Raw genomic sequence first — 14498 nt, 5'->3', positions numbered from 1 at the left:
CTGTAGACCCTGCCCTTGACACCCCTGATATCAGGAAATACTAGTTCTATTTTTATGGTCGTGCAGAAATATGGAACCTCCGTCCCCAAGTACCACAAGGGAAGAAGTGAAACCACTACCCGTGCAGTCTTTGAGGCCACAGGTGTAGAGTGTCCTCAGCCTGGAACTGGGAACGCTGGAAGAACCCCCTGATCGCTGCAAGGCAAGGAATGGTTATGTTACACACAGTTGCAATGAGAAGTACTTCAGAATGACAAAGGATTAGTACCAGGGGCTTACCTAATTAAGGCGGAGGGGCAGTCTGCGTAGAAAAGTGAAGCAGGAGCTTCCGAATAGCCGGCGGCAGCAGCAGGCTGGTGTTACGCTCACCTGGCTCCCACAGGGGCATCGATTGGAACTGGACAGCTACGATTTCCACCCACGTGACGCGTAGTGCAGAGATGACAGACTGGACTGGCCCACCTAATCTCGTCTGCTTGACCTGAAGAAGTATTCTCCTGAAAGTGGAGAAAGGGAATTAGCCACCCGTGGATTTGAGTGATAACCCCCCTCCACCACTGTTCTCCCCTCTAATCACCTCTGATGTCTCCTTTTATATTCTCACCTTAGGTTTTTAAAAGATGAGCTCTCCATCCTGCGTAGAATGCAGGGGCGCGTGGATAACCAGTTACTTCACTGGTCCGAAGGAATTGGGGAGTTCCAGAACAATATTGACTCTGATGTTCCTGGCGAGGAGCCGTAAGTATATAGTTCGTAAGAGTTCAAAATGTCTGACTTTAACTCTTGTCCGATTCCTTGCAGCTTGCAGCTTGACCCTAGAGAAGATTGCCTCGTGAAGCCTCGAATCTACGGCTCAAACATACAAACGACAAGCTGATTTACATCATTAGAAAGGCCCCGATTGGGATGTGGGCATCAAAGTATGGCTCTCTACTAGGTTTCTACCTCGCTGGGCGCATCCCTCTAAACTATCTCCTCGGTTTTTGGGTCCTTTCTCTATACTTACCAAAATCAACCCTGTAGCATATAAACTCAAGCTACCACCAAATCTTAAGCGGATTCATCCTGTCTTTCATTCATCACTGCTCAAACCCTTCATCCCGAATTCAACTGGTCACTCTATTCCTAACTACAAACACCTATGGGGTGACTCAGATGCAGAGTACGAGGTGTCCTACATATTTGACCCTAGATACCACACAGGTTGTCTAGAATATCTGATTGGTTGGAAGGGCTACCCGCGATCAGAAGATTTGTGGGAACCTGCATCCTATGTTCATGCTCCTGCATTGCTGACCAAATTCCATAGGGCCCATCCAGGGAAACCGGGTAGTACCAGCCATAAAAGGGGGCATACTGTCATGCGTCTGGGTACCTGGAGGCTGTGGAATAGATATCGATGGGGTGGCCATTGAATGTTCCATCACGTATTCTTTTAACAGTGTGGTGACGGTCTAGCTTTTTCTAACTCACGGCTAACTGGGAGGTACATTACACTCTTCCTCCCAGCTACCCGTGTGTTGCAACCTCGGAGTTACGCTTTCGCTTTTCTCCCTTGGATTCGTTCAGCGCTCTTTTTGCGTCCCTGCAACCCTCCGGGTCCTTCCGTTATTCTATCTCTCTAGCTTCCCCTTTTATTATCCTCCTACCATTTTTTGGCGTGTTTCATTCCTCCGCCTCTTTCTCTTCCCGCTTACCTCACTACCTGCCTGTTCGCAGCTGTGATGGCGGCGCTCTGGTTGTCGGACCGCTGCTCGACTTTTTTCACTTTCCACCAATCGCTTTTCCCTTGCTGCCACGACCTTCCTCTCGATATATGGCAGTCTTTACAACAAGCCGCCAGCAAGTAATCTGAAGCAGACATCGGCGTACACCACTAGTCCTGGATTGTTACTGCGCTTGGTTATCATCCTCATTCACTCAACAACCACAACAGAGGACTTCTGTCTACAACTGCAGCTGGCAATCAGCGTTTTTTCAGCTTCCGTCTTTTTCCCCGATATTTTCGCCTGCCTCGGTGAAGGAGCCACAGGGCTACAGCTCACGGGTGGCCACTGTGGCTTCCTATCGAGACAGGTCTCTACCACAACAACATATTAAAGGACGCCAATACAGAGAAAGCCTGGTCCACTATCGATCTGACTCCAGTACATCAGGTGAGGAGACGGAGGAGGGCAGTGGGTCAGAAGAAGTTGAAACAGTTTGTGACATATTCCTTCGCCAGATCTATGGACTCTTCATATAATCTCTATGCGCTGTCCTATCTCCTCCTCTCCCATTAATGGTGGCACTCGCTGGGAAGTTCTCATGGCTTCCTTTGACTCCTCTAAAGTCATCATTATTGTCTACCTTAATGGCACTGTCATGGTCCAAGTCCCTCAGGCCAATCTCCTATTTGATAGGTGCTTCCCTCACCTCATCAATTTCCTCTCATCTCCTGCTGTCCCCTCCTTTCCCCCCTTGGCTACCTTGCCCTCTCTCTCCTCCTCCTCTGTGCCTCCTAGGGCTCTTTCTCCTCCACATGGCATACTTCTGATCTGTACCCCAGCCCAGAAGGTCTTTAAGGCTGGCAACCTTCTTCATATTGCCACTCTCAACTCTTGCTCTGCTGTGAAATACTCCTCTGACATCTGCCACCTCCTTGAAGAACCAGACCTTGATGTACTTGGTCTTACTGAGACATGGATCACGGCCAGCTCGGTCACAAGCTTTGACACTCTCCTCCCTGATGGCTACAAGATCCTCTCCGCACCCAGATCCTCCCGGTCAGGTGGGGGGTAGACCTGATCTTTCCTGAATGGATTCCTACCTCTTTCATTCCCACTCAGACCTACTCCTCTTTTGAATGCCTTGTCTGTAGTCTCTCCTACCCATTCTCTTACTGCGGCTACCATCTACCGGCCTCCTGGTCAAATCACCTCATTTCTCTCTGAGTGGGCGGACCTCTCCTCCTCCCTCCTGGCCTCTACCACTCAACTCCTCCTCCTCTGTGACCTCAATATCCATTTAGACTCTCCTTGTTCCTCCTCTGTACTCTTCTGTGACGCCCTCTCCCTGTCCATCCTTCCCTCTGGCCCGACTCATTATGCAGGGCACACACTCAATGGGCCTCATTACGAGTTGCCCGGTAAAACCGGGTTCATTACCGGCATGCCGGAATGAGCGTGTCCGTGCACGTATGAACCTGCTAATAGTGGGTCATCACGAGTGCGCGAGCACGTGCGTTCCCCCATGCCGGTAGTGGCAATACCGCCATGCCGGTAAAGGGCCTCCAAGCCCCCTATACCGGCATCGCGGGGCCCGCCCATTGCGCTACCACCTCACACTAACCCGAAAATACTGGCACGGTAATACCGGCATGTTATTACCGTGTTCGCAAAAAACGGACCCGGAAATTACGTCATCGCGCAGGAACGGGAAATGGTCCGGCGGCAATCTTTAAAAACACAATCCATTGCCATCCTCCATTACTCCCACTACACCCATGTTGTTGAGTGCCAAAACACAACCAGGATGTCAAAGGCCACCGGAAAAAGCTCACAAAGGAAGAGGAAGCAGCGCTTTTCAGATGCTGAATTGACAATGCTAGCGGACACCCTACAACAGCATGCTGACATAATCCGAAGCACGGACCTGAAGCATGCGGCCCAAACGCGTAAAAAACAGGTGTGGCAGGAGGTTGCGCAGAGGGTTACAGCAGTGGGGAGCACCCCAAGGAGTGTCCGGGTTTGCAGAAGGGCACTGGGACGACCTCCGCTTCTGTGTCCGGAAGATCCTTGCGGAGAACCGGAGGGCCGCAATGGCGACAGGCGGTGGCACACACTCCCCTGTTAAGCTCACCACATGGGAGGAGATTGCAAGTGGATTCATCGATCCAGAATCCATAGAGGGGATCGGAGAGCAAGGGTTCGGGGCAGCTACCACAACAGAGGAAGGTGAGTGAACCATCACATCCACCAATAACAAAACATGAAGTGAAACAAGTGAGTTGGGAGTCCGATTAGGCAAGGCAATTCCTTTACCCAAGGCAACATCAACTCACCAACAGAATACTGATTGCCACCCCCTGCACCACATGCATGCTGCGCGAAATATGTAAACCCAACAGAGGTGCAACAGGACCCATCCAGGCCCATGTCCCCCCCCACACCTAGACAATCCATTGCCTCCATCCATGCAATCATTGCCAACATGTCCCCTCAGTACACCAAATGCCACACAACAGAAATTAAATCATGCCTGAATGTATCAAGATATTACACTGCAACAAATCACAGCTGCCATTTGGCAATCTCACTGATGACCTGCATCTCTTCTATCCCCCAGGCACTGATGAGGAAGGTGGAACCCAGGACAGGGGGGCAAGCACATCCAGTGCACGCAAAGGGACCAGGGCCAATGCAACCCCCTCCTCCGAAAAATTGCCTGCAACCACTCTCAGTGTGCCACACAAGGCATCATCTCTGCAGGGTGCACCTGCTGCGATAGTGCCAGCTGTACCACCGGCCACCACGGATGTCGTGTCCACAGAGCTGGTCGAAGAGGCCGAAGAATCTTTGGGATTGCCCAGCCCAACACCCATTGGCACCCCCCCCCCCTGTGGAGACAGAGAGCCTGGATGACCCATGTCTCCCTGACTCCGACCTAGGAGATTCGGACATCGCCATTTTCACCGACGACAGTGCCCAGGACGAGGTGCCTGCCACGCAGGTGCCTGCCACTACCCAGCCTTCCACCACGCTGCCTTCCACCACCCTGCCTTCCACCACCCTGCCTTCCACCACCCTGCCTTCAACCACCCTGCCTTCCACCACCCCACCAGCCACCGGTACACCTGCGACAGAAACCACCTTTGAGGTCCGTCTTGCAAGGGTGGAGGCCCGCCAAGACGAGATGCTGCAGATTATGCTGCAACAGGTCGTTGCCGGTAATGAGGCCATGAAGGCCATAGCCACGGCCATTGCTGCAAATACAGCTGCCGTGGAGGCGTCCACGTCTGCATTCAGGCAGTGCATGGGGTCACTGACCGAGGCCCTACTAGCCAACATCAGGCAAGTGCAGCAGCCACAATATGGGTCTGCAAGGGGATTGACAATTGACACATCCACCACGTCAACACCTTCCACCTCTGTTCAATCTAGCCCTGTGCGCTTAACGCGCAGGAGCGCACGGCGCATGGCCATGGAACCCCCAGACCCAAAAGCTGCCAAAAAGTGACTTTCTGAAAAATTGAAAAAATGTGAGTAGTAACATTGGTGAAGGCAACACTGTTTGTTGCGCACATGGGGACATTTGGGATCTGTGGGATGGGTGAGGGAGTTTGTTTTGGGATTGTGGGAGGGGGGAGTGGGCACAGTTTTGCACTTTCATATAATACAAAAGTTTTCTGGAGAACAATCCCTGGCTTGACATTGTTATTTTTGGTGTGCATCCATTTAATGTGTTACGGTGTTCAGTGTCCAAATTACAACATTCCCTTTGTGCATGTTCACATTGGCCCAGTGTCTGACTGACAAAAGTCATTCATGGTCCCTGTGTCTTAAAAGTATTCGTCAATTAGTGCTTGGCATACAGCATGGCTGTCCCGTGCATCACGTACTGGCAGGGGGGCTCCTTCGCCTCCATCTCTATCCCCTTCATCCTCACCCGGGCCATGCATGTCAATGTCAGGTGGCAGTGGTACATTCCTTCGGACGCACATGTTGTGCAGCATGACACAGGCCATGGTGATCTTTGCCACCTTCTCAGGCCTATACAGGAGTGCCCCACCAGATCTGCTTAAGCAGCGGAACCGCGCCTTCAACAGGCCAAAGGTCTGCTCAATCACAACACGGGTTCGAGTGTGCACACGATTGTACTCCTCTTCATGGCAGTTCTGCGGGTTCCGCACAGGGGTAAGTAGCCACGGCCTCAAGGGATATCCTCCATCACCTGCAAGCAGATACAAATAGGTGTGCGTTACTCTGAACTGACACCTTCAGGGAGCACGGTCATGGCAGCAGCTATTAGGTGTGAGCATGCACATGTTCCTGTACGTGTACCAAATAATCACCTATATGGAATGTATATTGTAAAGAGGTGTGGAACACTGGATGGGGTTGAATAGATGATGCAGGGTGTAAGCATGCATGCTGAGGCAGATGTGCTGTGGCAGTGCGACAATGTTTAGCCTCCAATTCATGCAGTATACTCTTTGCTATGCATGGTCACACTGGCCGCATTGGCACAGTTGCCATCCTATTCAGTCATGCATTGCTTGCAATCACCATGGTGGCCTGGTTGTGCCTCTTACTTGTTGTCATCCATTTGCATCGTTTGTGATATGTGGCCCAGTGATGTGTCATTTTCAGTTTGGCTGTGTCAGGTGAGGAGTGTTTAGCTCTGCATTCATTCTACACTCACTGGCTATTGCCACCCAGGTGTACTACCCCCCCCCCCTTTCCCACCCAGGTGTACTATCCCCACCCTTTCCCACCCAGGTGTACTATCCCCCCCGTTCTGCATCCGCACACATGAGTACCCCACAGCATGGCCAGGGGCCTGTTGTGCAACTCACCGAGCAGCCAGGCACGTGGTCCAGCATGTCGCTCCATGTGACGGGTAGCGTGGAGTTGCGCAGTACCATGGCATCATGTGTGGATCCAGGAAATCGGGCGCAGCAATGGGTGATGATCTTGCTGGAGTCACATACCATTTGCACATTGATGGAATGGTATTGCTTGCGATTGTGGTACACCGCTTCTGTGGCATGGGGGACTACCAATTCCACATGGGTGCAGTCGATGGCACCGACACAATTCGGTATGCCTGCCAGTGCATGGAAGCCTGCTTTGGTTTCGGCTATCTCCTGGGCAGTCCGTGGTAGGGATATGTGGGTGCTTGCGTGCTTCAGGAGGGCATCCAGCACTTGGTTCAGCATGCGTGAGAACAGTGGTTGTGAAATGCAATGCAGCTGGCCCACTGTGTGTTGGTAGGTGCCTATGGCCAGGAAGTGTAGCACAGACACCACCTTCAGTAGTGGGGGGATGGCAGTGCGTATTTGTATGTGGCTGGCAATGTCGTTCTGTATCATGTCCACTATGGTGGTGATGGTGTCACGGTCCAACCGGTACAGGGTGTGGATCTACTCAGGGGTTAGGTTGAATGGGCTGGGTCTGGTGCGAGGGATTGGTGGCTGCCTACGAGGCACTGGTGGCTGCGCTGGTGGTAATTGCTGGGCCTGTCTCACCCTCCTTCTCCTCCTGCGTCTCCTCTGTGCTGCCTGTTCTTGCTGCTCTGTTGTTGTTGTTGCTGTAGTTGTAGCAGTATAGGCATGTCCTCCTGCGCCATGATTGCAAATGCTAGTGGTAGCATTTTGGTTTAGGAAGGGGTGTGGTGTGTGGGTGTGCTCCTTTTGTACTGGCCCACTCTGCATTGCCTACACCTTGTGGGGGGGTTGTGGTGTGTGGGTGTGCTCCTTTTGTACTGGCCCACTCTGCATTGCCTACACCTGTGAGGGGGGTTGTGGTGTGTGGGTGTGCTCAGTTCATACTGGCGCAGCCTCCTTTGACTCCACCTGTGGGGATTGTGTGCACCTGTGGCAGCTGCCGTGTATCTTGGTTGCTGTTTGCGGGTGGTCCGCGATGCCTGTTTTTCCGGCATCATGCAGCCCGTTGTTACTGTGTTCGCGATGCCGGTATTTGCATGTTTGCGTGGGTTGTGATTACCCCCTGTTACCGGCATGCCGGTATTTACTACCTGAAGAGGCGCGTGTACCCGCCTATGCCGCTATTAGCGGCACCGTAAATAACGGTGCCGTTCATACCGGGTTTGCGGGTCAGAATGCTACGGAACGTTAAATGATGCCGGTATTCACATACCGGCATCATTTTTCCCTTACCGGCATGACTCGTAATGAGGCCCAATGTCTTGATCTCCTCTGACCTCCCCCTCTCCATCCCTCTGACCACTCCTCTCTCCTGGAGCGATCACTCCCTCCTCTACTCTCATCTGTCCCTCCCAAGCCAAGCCTACCCCAACACTGCCACCTACCTTCTCGGACATCCAGCCCATGAAGCGTGTATCAGTTGAGGCTTTCGCTGCCAACTTCTCCCCCCCCTTCACCTCTGGCTGTCTGTCAGACTGTTCACCCTCACCACCCTTCTCCTCACCTGTGGCTTCCTCTGGCTTGTCCTTGGAGTGTTTGGATGATCTTCGGGGGGTTCTGGTATCTTCCTTTGTAGACTTGTCTCTGGACCTCCTGTCATGCAAGTAGGGTCTGGCTCCCTCGGAGGCCACCTCGACAGGAGGTGGGACCTGTCTTGGGGGGCCCCGAGGAGCCAAAGCCCCGCGACAGGGAAAAAACCGATGGGCGGTAAAAAACCCTGTGTAGTCTTCCAGAGATGGTATTTAATGGGAGACTCTCCAATAGTGGATATGGTAGCGAATGATCCGGAGTGAAGCCAAGAAACAAGTGGATCAAGCGAGTTAGTTCTGTCCACAAAAATGAAGATGGCTTGAGGAAAAGAAGGCAGGATCCGATCCGTGGAGACTTGGCCGGATACAAGGTAGCAGCAACGAGAAGCAATTAGGGAGGAAAGAGAAGAGGGAAAGAGCCTGGAACGGGGAACACTGACCGAGCAAAGAGGGAAAGGTAGAAAAAGAGGAAGAAGCAGTTAAAGTCCCTACTTACCAGAAACGGTTGGATCCACGAAAGGCACAGAGAGGAGCACGAAGATACGCGAGGATGGCGGCGGACCGCTAGTACGAGTGGCAAGAAGCCGAATGCAAAGGGAAAGTCTGAAAAGGAGTGACGGACAAGAGCCGTGAAAGGACAAGGGAGTATGGAAAGGCGGAGTAAAACAGAGGTAAGGCAAGCGGGTAGGAGTAAGCACTACGGGGGGGGGCACGGAGTATTTAGCTGAGCGCTGGTATCACAAGGAGTAACAACACAGATACAACGCGCCGGGAGGTGGGCGGGGCTTGCTTAAATAACAAAGGCAGCCATGTTGGATGAGGACTGGACTGCTAAGTGAAGGTTCTCTGCGGCGAAAACTTCCACTTCTGCCATAGCTTCCAAGGATGGATCCTGACACTGTCTCACATCCTGACACAGCCCTGCCTCTGCTCTACCCTTCAATTTCTGATACTCTTGATGCTCTTGCCCATCATGAGGATCTGTTTTAAGTCCAAAGCCAAGTGTAATTCCTGGCGTGACTCCAACCTAGCTACACTTAAACGTTAAGTGTAGGGCGTCTGAGAGGAAATGGAGGGCTTCTGGTTCATCCTCTGAGAAACGGGCCTATCGCCTGCTCCAAAGGAAATACTGATTCTCTGTCCACCCCAAGAAGAGAGTCCACATTCAAGCTTGTGTCTCTGCGGCATCTAACAACTCGGCTGAACTCTTTAAAATCTTCAAGGAATTGGCCAACCCTGCTGCAGTCTCTACCCCTCATGTTGCCTCTTTGCAATGCCCTTGCCTCTCACTTTATCTCAAAAACCCAGGGCATCCTGTCCATCCTCTCCGCTACTCCCCCTCCTCTCCACTCTCCGTCTGTGCTTGCTGACCCTCCTTCAGCCAACCCCCACCCTCCTTCTCATCCTTTCCTCTTTTCTCCCCTGATGAGGTCGCTAGACAAGTCCGATCTATGAAAGCCTTGTCAAAACAGGTTCATCCCTGTTCCTCTAAAACCATCAAGGACCACATTGACACCCTCGCTCCGGCCTTTGCTGATTTTTGCAATTAATCCTTTGCCTCCGGATCCTTCCCCTCCCCTCTGAAGCACTCCCTTGTGCATCCTCTTCTCAAGAAACCTACAGCTGATCCTTCTTGTCTGGCTAACTTTCGCCCAATTTCCATTACTCTCTTTCTGGGCAAACTCCTGGAAAAGTTGGCCATCTCTCAGCTTAACCTTCATTCCAATTCTGTTGGCTGTCTCCATGACCACCAGTCTGGCTTCAGAGCGGCCAGAAGCACAGAAACTGCTCTCCTGAACACCTGTGAAGATCTGCTATCCAACCTTGACTCTAACATTCCCTCTGTCCTCATCCTACTCGATCTCTTGTCTGCCTTTGACACAGTCAACCATACCATCCTGCTCAACCGTTTCAGTGATAACCTGGGTATCACTGATCAGGCTCTGGCCTGGCTGACCTCTTTCCTCTCTGATCGACCCTCCCAGGTCCAACCTTGGTCCTTCCTATCATCTATCTTTCTTTCTACCTGTGGTGTTCCCCAGGGGTCTAACCTCTCGCCCTGGCTTTTCAACCAATACCTGCCAACTCTCGGCCACTGCATTGCCATTTTCTGCTCAAATTTCCAATGCTACGCTGATGACACTCAACTCATTTTCAGGTTGCCCTTGGCCACCTCCTCTCATCTCTGATAGCCTAACTGCCATTCAAGATTGGTGTGCCGCCAATGATCTTTGTCTGAATGCCAGCAAGACGGAGATCCTCCTCATCAGCACACCTTCACCATCCTTTCCCCTCACTCTGTGGTCGGCCTCCCTTGGCCCTCCTCCTAACCCCACCTGTGAGGCTAAGAACCTCAGGGTCAGTCAAACTTACTACTGCACCTCCTCAGAGGTACTCTGCCTTTCCTCTCCTTCCCCCAGAAGCTCATGGTCTCCCAAGCTCTGGTTCTCTCTAGGTTGGACTATTGTAACAGCCTCTTTCTAAATCTACCTGCCTCTACTCTCCGCCCTCTGCAACTAATCCAGAACAGGACTGCAAGACTTGTCCTTGGCCTCAAGCCCTGGGATCGTATCTCTCCAGCTCTGAAATCTCTCCATTGGCTACCAATGGATTCAAGGATTAAATTCAAAACCCTCTGCATTGTCCACAAGGCATTCTGGGGCCTGGGGCCAAAATACCTTCAGCTATCCCTCCACAAATACCTCACCTCTCGAGCTCCTCTACCTCTAACTCCCTCTGAGTCAGTCGTTTTTCAAAGAAACAAGCTGGGGGTAGATCTCTGTCTTCAGCTGGGGCCTCCCTCTGGAACAGACTCCCTGCCACTCTAAAACTTGAGGAGAACCATCTCTGGTTCAGGAAGTACCTCAAGACCTTCCTCTTTGCTTCTGCCTTCGCTCCCCTGCTCTCTCTTGGCACCGTGCACCTGGCCACCCTCTGTCCTCCGGGCCCAGGTACCTGCTCACCCTGCCACCCTCCTGCACTGCCTCCGGGCCACCCCTTGCACTGGGGTCTGTATCTGTATCCATACAGCCCCCCCCCCTTGTTTCTTCCTGCACTTATCAGACCTACCCTGTCTGCTGCCTTAAACCCAGCACTTGCCAATTGCTGGCTGCACTACCACTGTTTGTTGCCTTATTATTTATATATTTATTATTATTTATCTGTTTCTCCTTTGCTCTGCACTTTCCACTACTCCCCCCTTCCATGCACTTTTCCCCTGCCCCTCTCCCATGCACGTGCGTGTTCTCAATGTCACTGGGCCTAGTAAGATCACTGTTTTTTTGTCCCCTGTTCCCCTCCATTGCCTTGTCTCGCTCTGGAACACTTGTGTACAAGCACGAAAGAAATAAATCATATACATATCCGAAACATAAGTATTCAAACACATCAAATATACACAAAGGAACACTTTGCTCGAGCAGCAAAGAAAGGGGGGGGTGTCTTGGGAGTTACTGTGTTTATCAGGAACCAACAATACCTGGACCACCCTAGACTCGAAACAAGTGGAAATTGTAATCTTCTTCTTGTTATTTGTTTGTATTATTGTTTCTTTTTTCATTCTTGCTCTAGAAGTAAAGTTATGGAGAAAGCATAATCCAAGACTCCGACATAGAATTCCCAGCCACCTCCAATGTTTTCAAGTGTCCTCATATACGAGAAATTGGATCATAGCCAGAAAAGAAATGAAACCATGTATTCCATTTCCCAGCACGTGACAATGAAAGCTTGGGAAGACCTGTGAAGAATGTACGTCAGAGATATTGTCTTTGTCCTTTCTTTGTTTTCATCGTCGCGAGCAGTCGCTTTGGAAAGTCGAGCAGCAGAAGAGATGACATCAGCATCCGGGGATTCGGACACGCCTGCGCAGAATTGTACTGTGAAGGGTGCGCGCGCACTGTCTGTGGGTCACAATGGAATGATAACAGGAGCGACTAGATACTGTGCCCAACTGTAATGAAACTGTCAGAGAGCACAGGCGGCAGCTGGTGCAGCGCCGCCTTGTTAACAAGGCCATAGTAGAGGTGAGCTGGTATAGCCTGATATGCGCACTGAAGTATATAACTGCTGAAAGTAGGTGCGCGAGCAGCCGAACGTTCACTTTCAAAAGGCTAGTAAACTGAGCGATGTGCCCTACCTTCATGGCTTCAGCAAAGTAACCCACCCAACACTTTTAATAAAGGACATAAAAATGAACATAGCCACGCCGTTTGTCACCTTGCACCCACTACTTTGTCCGCTTTAGCGTTGGAGGTGAAGTCTGCGCAACCGGTGCTTGCGCTGGAGAATGTAGTTACATGTATTCCAACATGCATAACATATATGTTCTGTGGGTCGGAGGAAACTGAAGCGATCCTCTTATTAGTTGTAGTTGGAGGCCCGAGTTCCTAGTTCCGAGACAGGCACTGTGAAATCGCGACAAGAGCCGCCATATTTGGTGGGGAAAGAGGGGAGGGTCACAGTGTCAGGAGGAAACAGACAAGCGGGAGGGAGGAGGGAAGAGAGGAAAGGGAGACCGCTGCTGACACCCGTCGGAACCAAGAGGAAAGGGAGGCGGCATAGGGCACCGGTCTTCAGAGGGGTGCTTCCTGGGACCCAACCCCTCATCAGACAGAGAAACGGGCGCTAATGTGAAGTGCCCGGCACGGGTGGTGACGCACAAGAAACGCATTTCCAGGCGACGCCGGGGAGGGAATAAAAAAAAATTCAGCCGGACAGCCCCCCCGCCCCAACAGTAACCAGAGACCGGTACCAGAGACAGAAGAGACTGCTGCTTAAAATGAACTGAGGCAGCGCCGCCGGACTCTTAACCGAGGCGGCGGAAGAGCTGCTAACCCTAGTTGCCTCCTTGCGCTATATTTTTCTGGTGATTGGGTCCCGTCTCTCTCCGGTTTCCTGTTATGAGAAGCGGTCCGACAGCCTCTTCTCCGCTTCCCCTGGAACGGGGGATTAGGGGAGGCTGCCCTGGTGTGCGGTGAGTGTTACTGACTTGAGGGAATAATGAGACTTTCTGGGCTCTGTATTTATCGTGTGTGTGTATCCACAAGGCCCCGGCTGCCTTTGCTGGCCGCTGTCACCGGCTCCTCTGCCCACAGGTAACAGCAGCAACCGAAGTGACAGCGACAGTGCCTGCTTCCTGCAAGGTGTAGGAGTCTGCTTCCTGTCACTCTCGAGATTTGTTGGATAGAACTGGGACAGTTTGCACCGCCCCCCGCCCGTTTTGTATGGTAGCTGGAGTAGCAGACACTCGACCACTGGGGTCAGTGATTACCAATAGATAGATTGCTCTTTCGTGCAGAGCCTGACCCGCCCGTTAAACGCCATGACAGAGGCGGACTTGCCGGGATCGTATAGGCCCTGCTTGCATCACTGGGCCTCGGTTCTTTTATGTGCCTGCTCCTTCTTCCAGATCTGAAACTCATGGGAGGATCGGGTGGATATGAGTGGGCAGGTGACCGTTGCTGTCCGCAGTCACATTCTCAAACGCCATAGTTATCAGGGTGACCGAAGGGACTGATGCACAGACATTTAAGCCCTGGCTGTTCACATTAACTGGTTGGGCCTGACATTGTCACACGTGGGTCTAGGCTTGTGACAGTCTGTCGTTGTATGGAGTCACTTTCTCCAATTAGTACCCTCACTCCGTCTCCTCCTGCTCCACGTGTGTATCTATACTATGGGGGTATCTACTCTCTTGAGTAGATATCACTCCATGATATTCTAGTTTCCCTTTCTCTCATGGGCAGTTATTCTTCCTTTCCGTCAAATATGCACTCTGCTAGAAAACGTGCCTGTCACACTTGTCTTACTACCTTATTAAATACATGGAGTCCTTCCATTGTGGTCTAGTTTCCTGTGATCTCCGCCAAGGTAGACACCTGACACAAGCTTTTATGAATGAGAATTTCCTGTAATGGCTGTCCAGGTTTTGTAGTTGTCTTACAACTGGATGGCTTAAAGGTAGTACTCTTTAAATGTTTTCTAATTGTTGATCACACAGAGGATCAGACGATTAAAATGATTGAACTTTAGAATGTTGTATGTTTAAAGCATTGTGTTTCTAGTTTTTAGAGTATTGTGCAAGCTTATCTGATTTGTAGTTATTCAAAGTCGTCTGTTCAGCCTGTCCTACCTTAGCTAGACCTGGATCAACCTTGCCTTGGGGTCCGCAGACTCAGTGGATACACTAGAAGATTTTCCCCCAAAATGTGGCAATTGATTAGTCGGCTTTCAGTGTTTTTTCTGAATGGCATTTCTTTGTGAGATTAACTTCCCAGTATGTTTCATTACTGTTGTTTGAACTTTTTCCTTCAAATAGTACTTTC

General features: G+C 51.3%; 1 protein-coding gene across 3 annotated transcripts in view; it reads left to right on the top strand.

The window, feature by feature from the left end:
• Positions 1-12072: 12072 nt before the first annotated feature.
• Positions 12073-14498, top strand: part of USP9X (ubiquitin specific peptidase 9 X-linked) — a 2614063-nt gene continuing 2611637 nt past the window's right edge. The window contains exon 1 of one of the 3 annotated variants that reach the window (XM_069636534.1): positions 12073-12197. The gene's annotated coding sequence lies outside the window, so the exon portion shown is untranslated. Of the gene's footprint in view, positions 12198-12648; positions 13148-14498 lie in introns of those variants that run through there. The other 2 variants (XM_069636533.1, XM_069636535.1) reach the window with 2 other exon arrangements.

This window comes from Ambystoma mexicanum, chromosome 7p (assembly GCF_040938575.1).
Source record: "Ambystoma mexicanum isolate Mex_15411 chromosome 7p, UKY_AmexF1_1, whole genome shotgun sequence".
In the NCBI taxonomy this organism is placed as follows: domain Eukaryota; kingdom Metazoa; phylum Chordata; class Amphibia; order Caudata; family Ambystomatidae; genus Ambystoma; species Ambystoma mexicanum.
The sequence above is the reverse complement of the archived record's forward strand: the minus strand, read 5'-3'. Positions and strand labels throughout refer to the sequence as shown.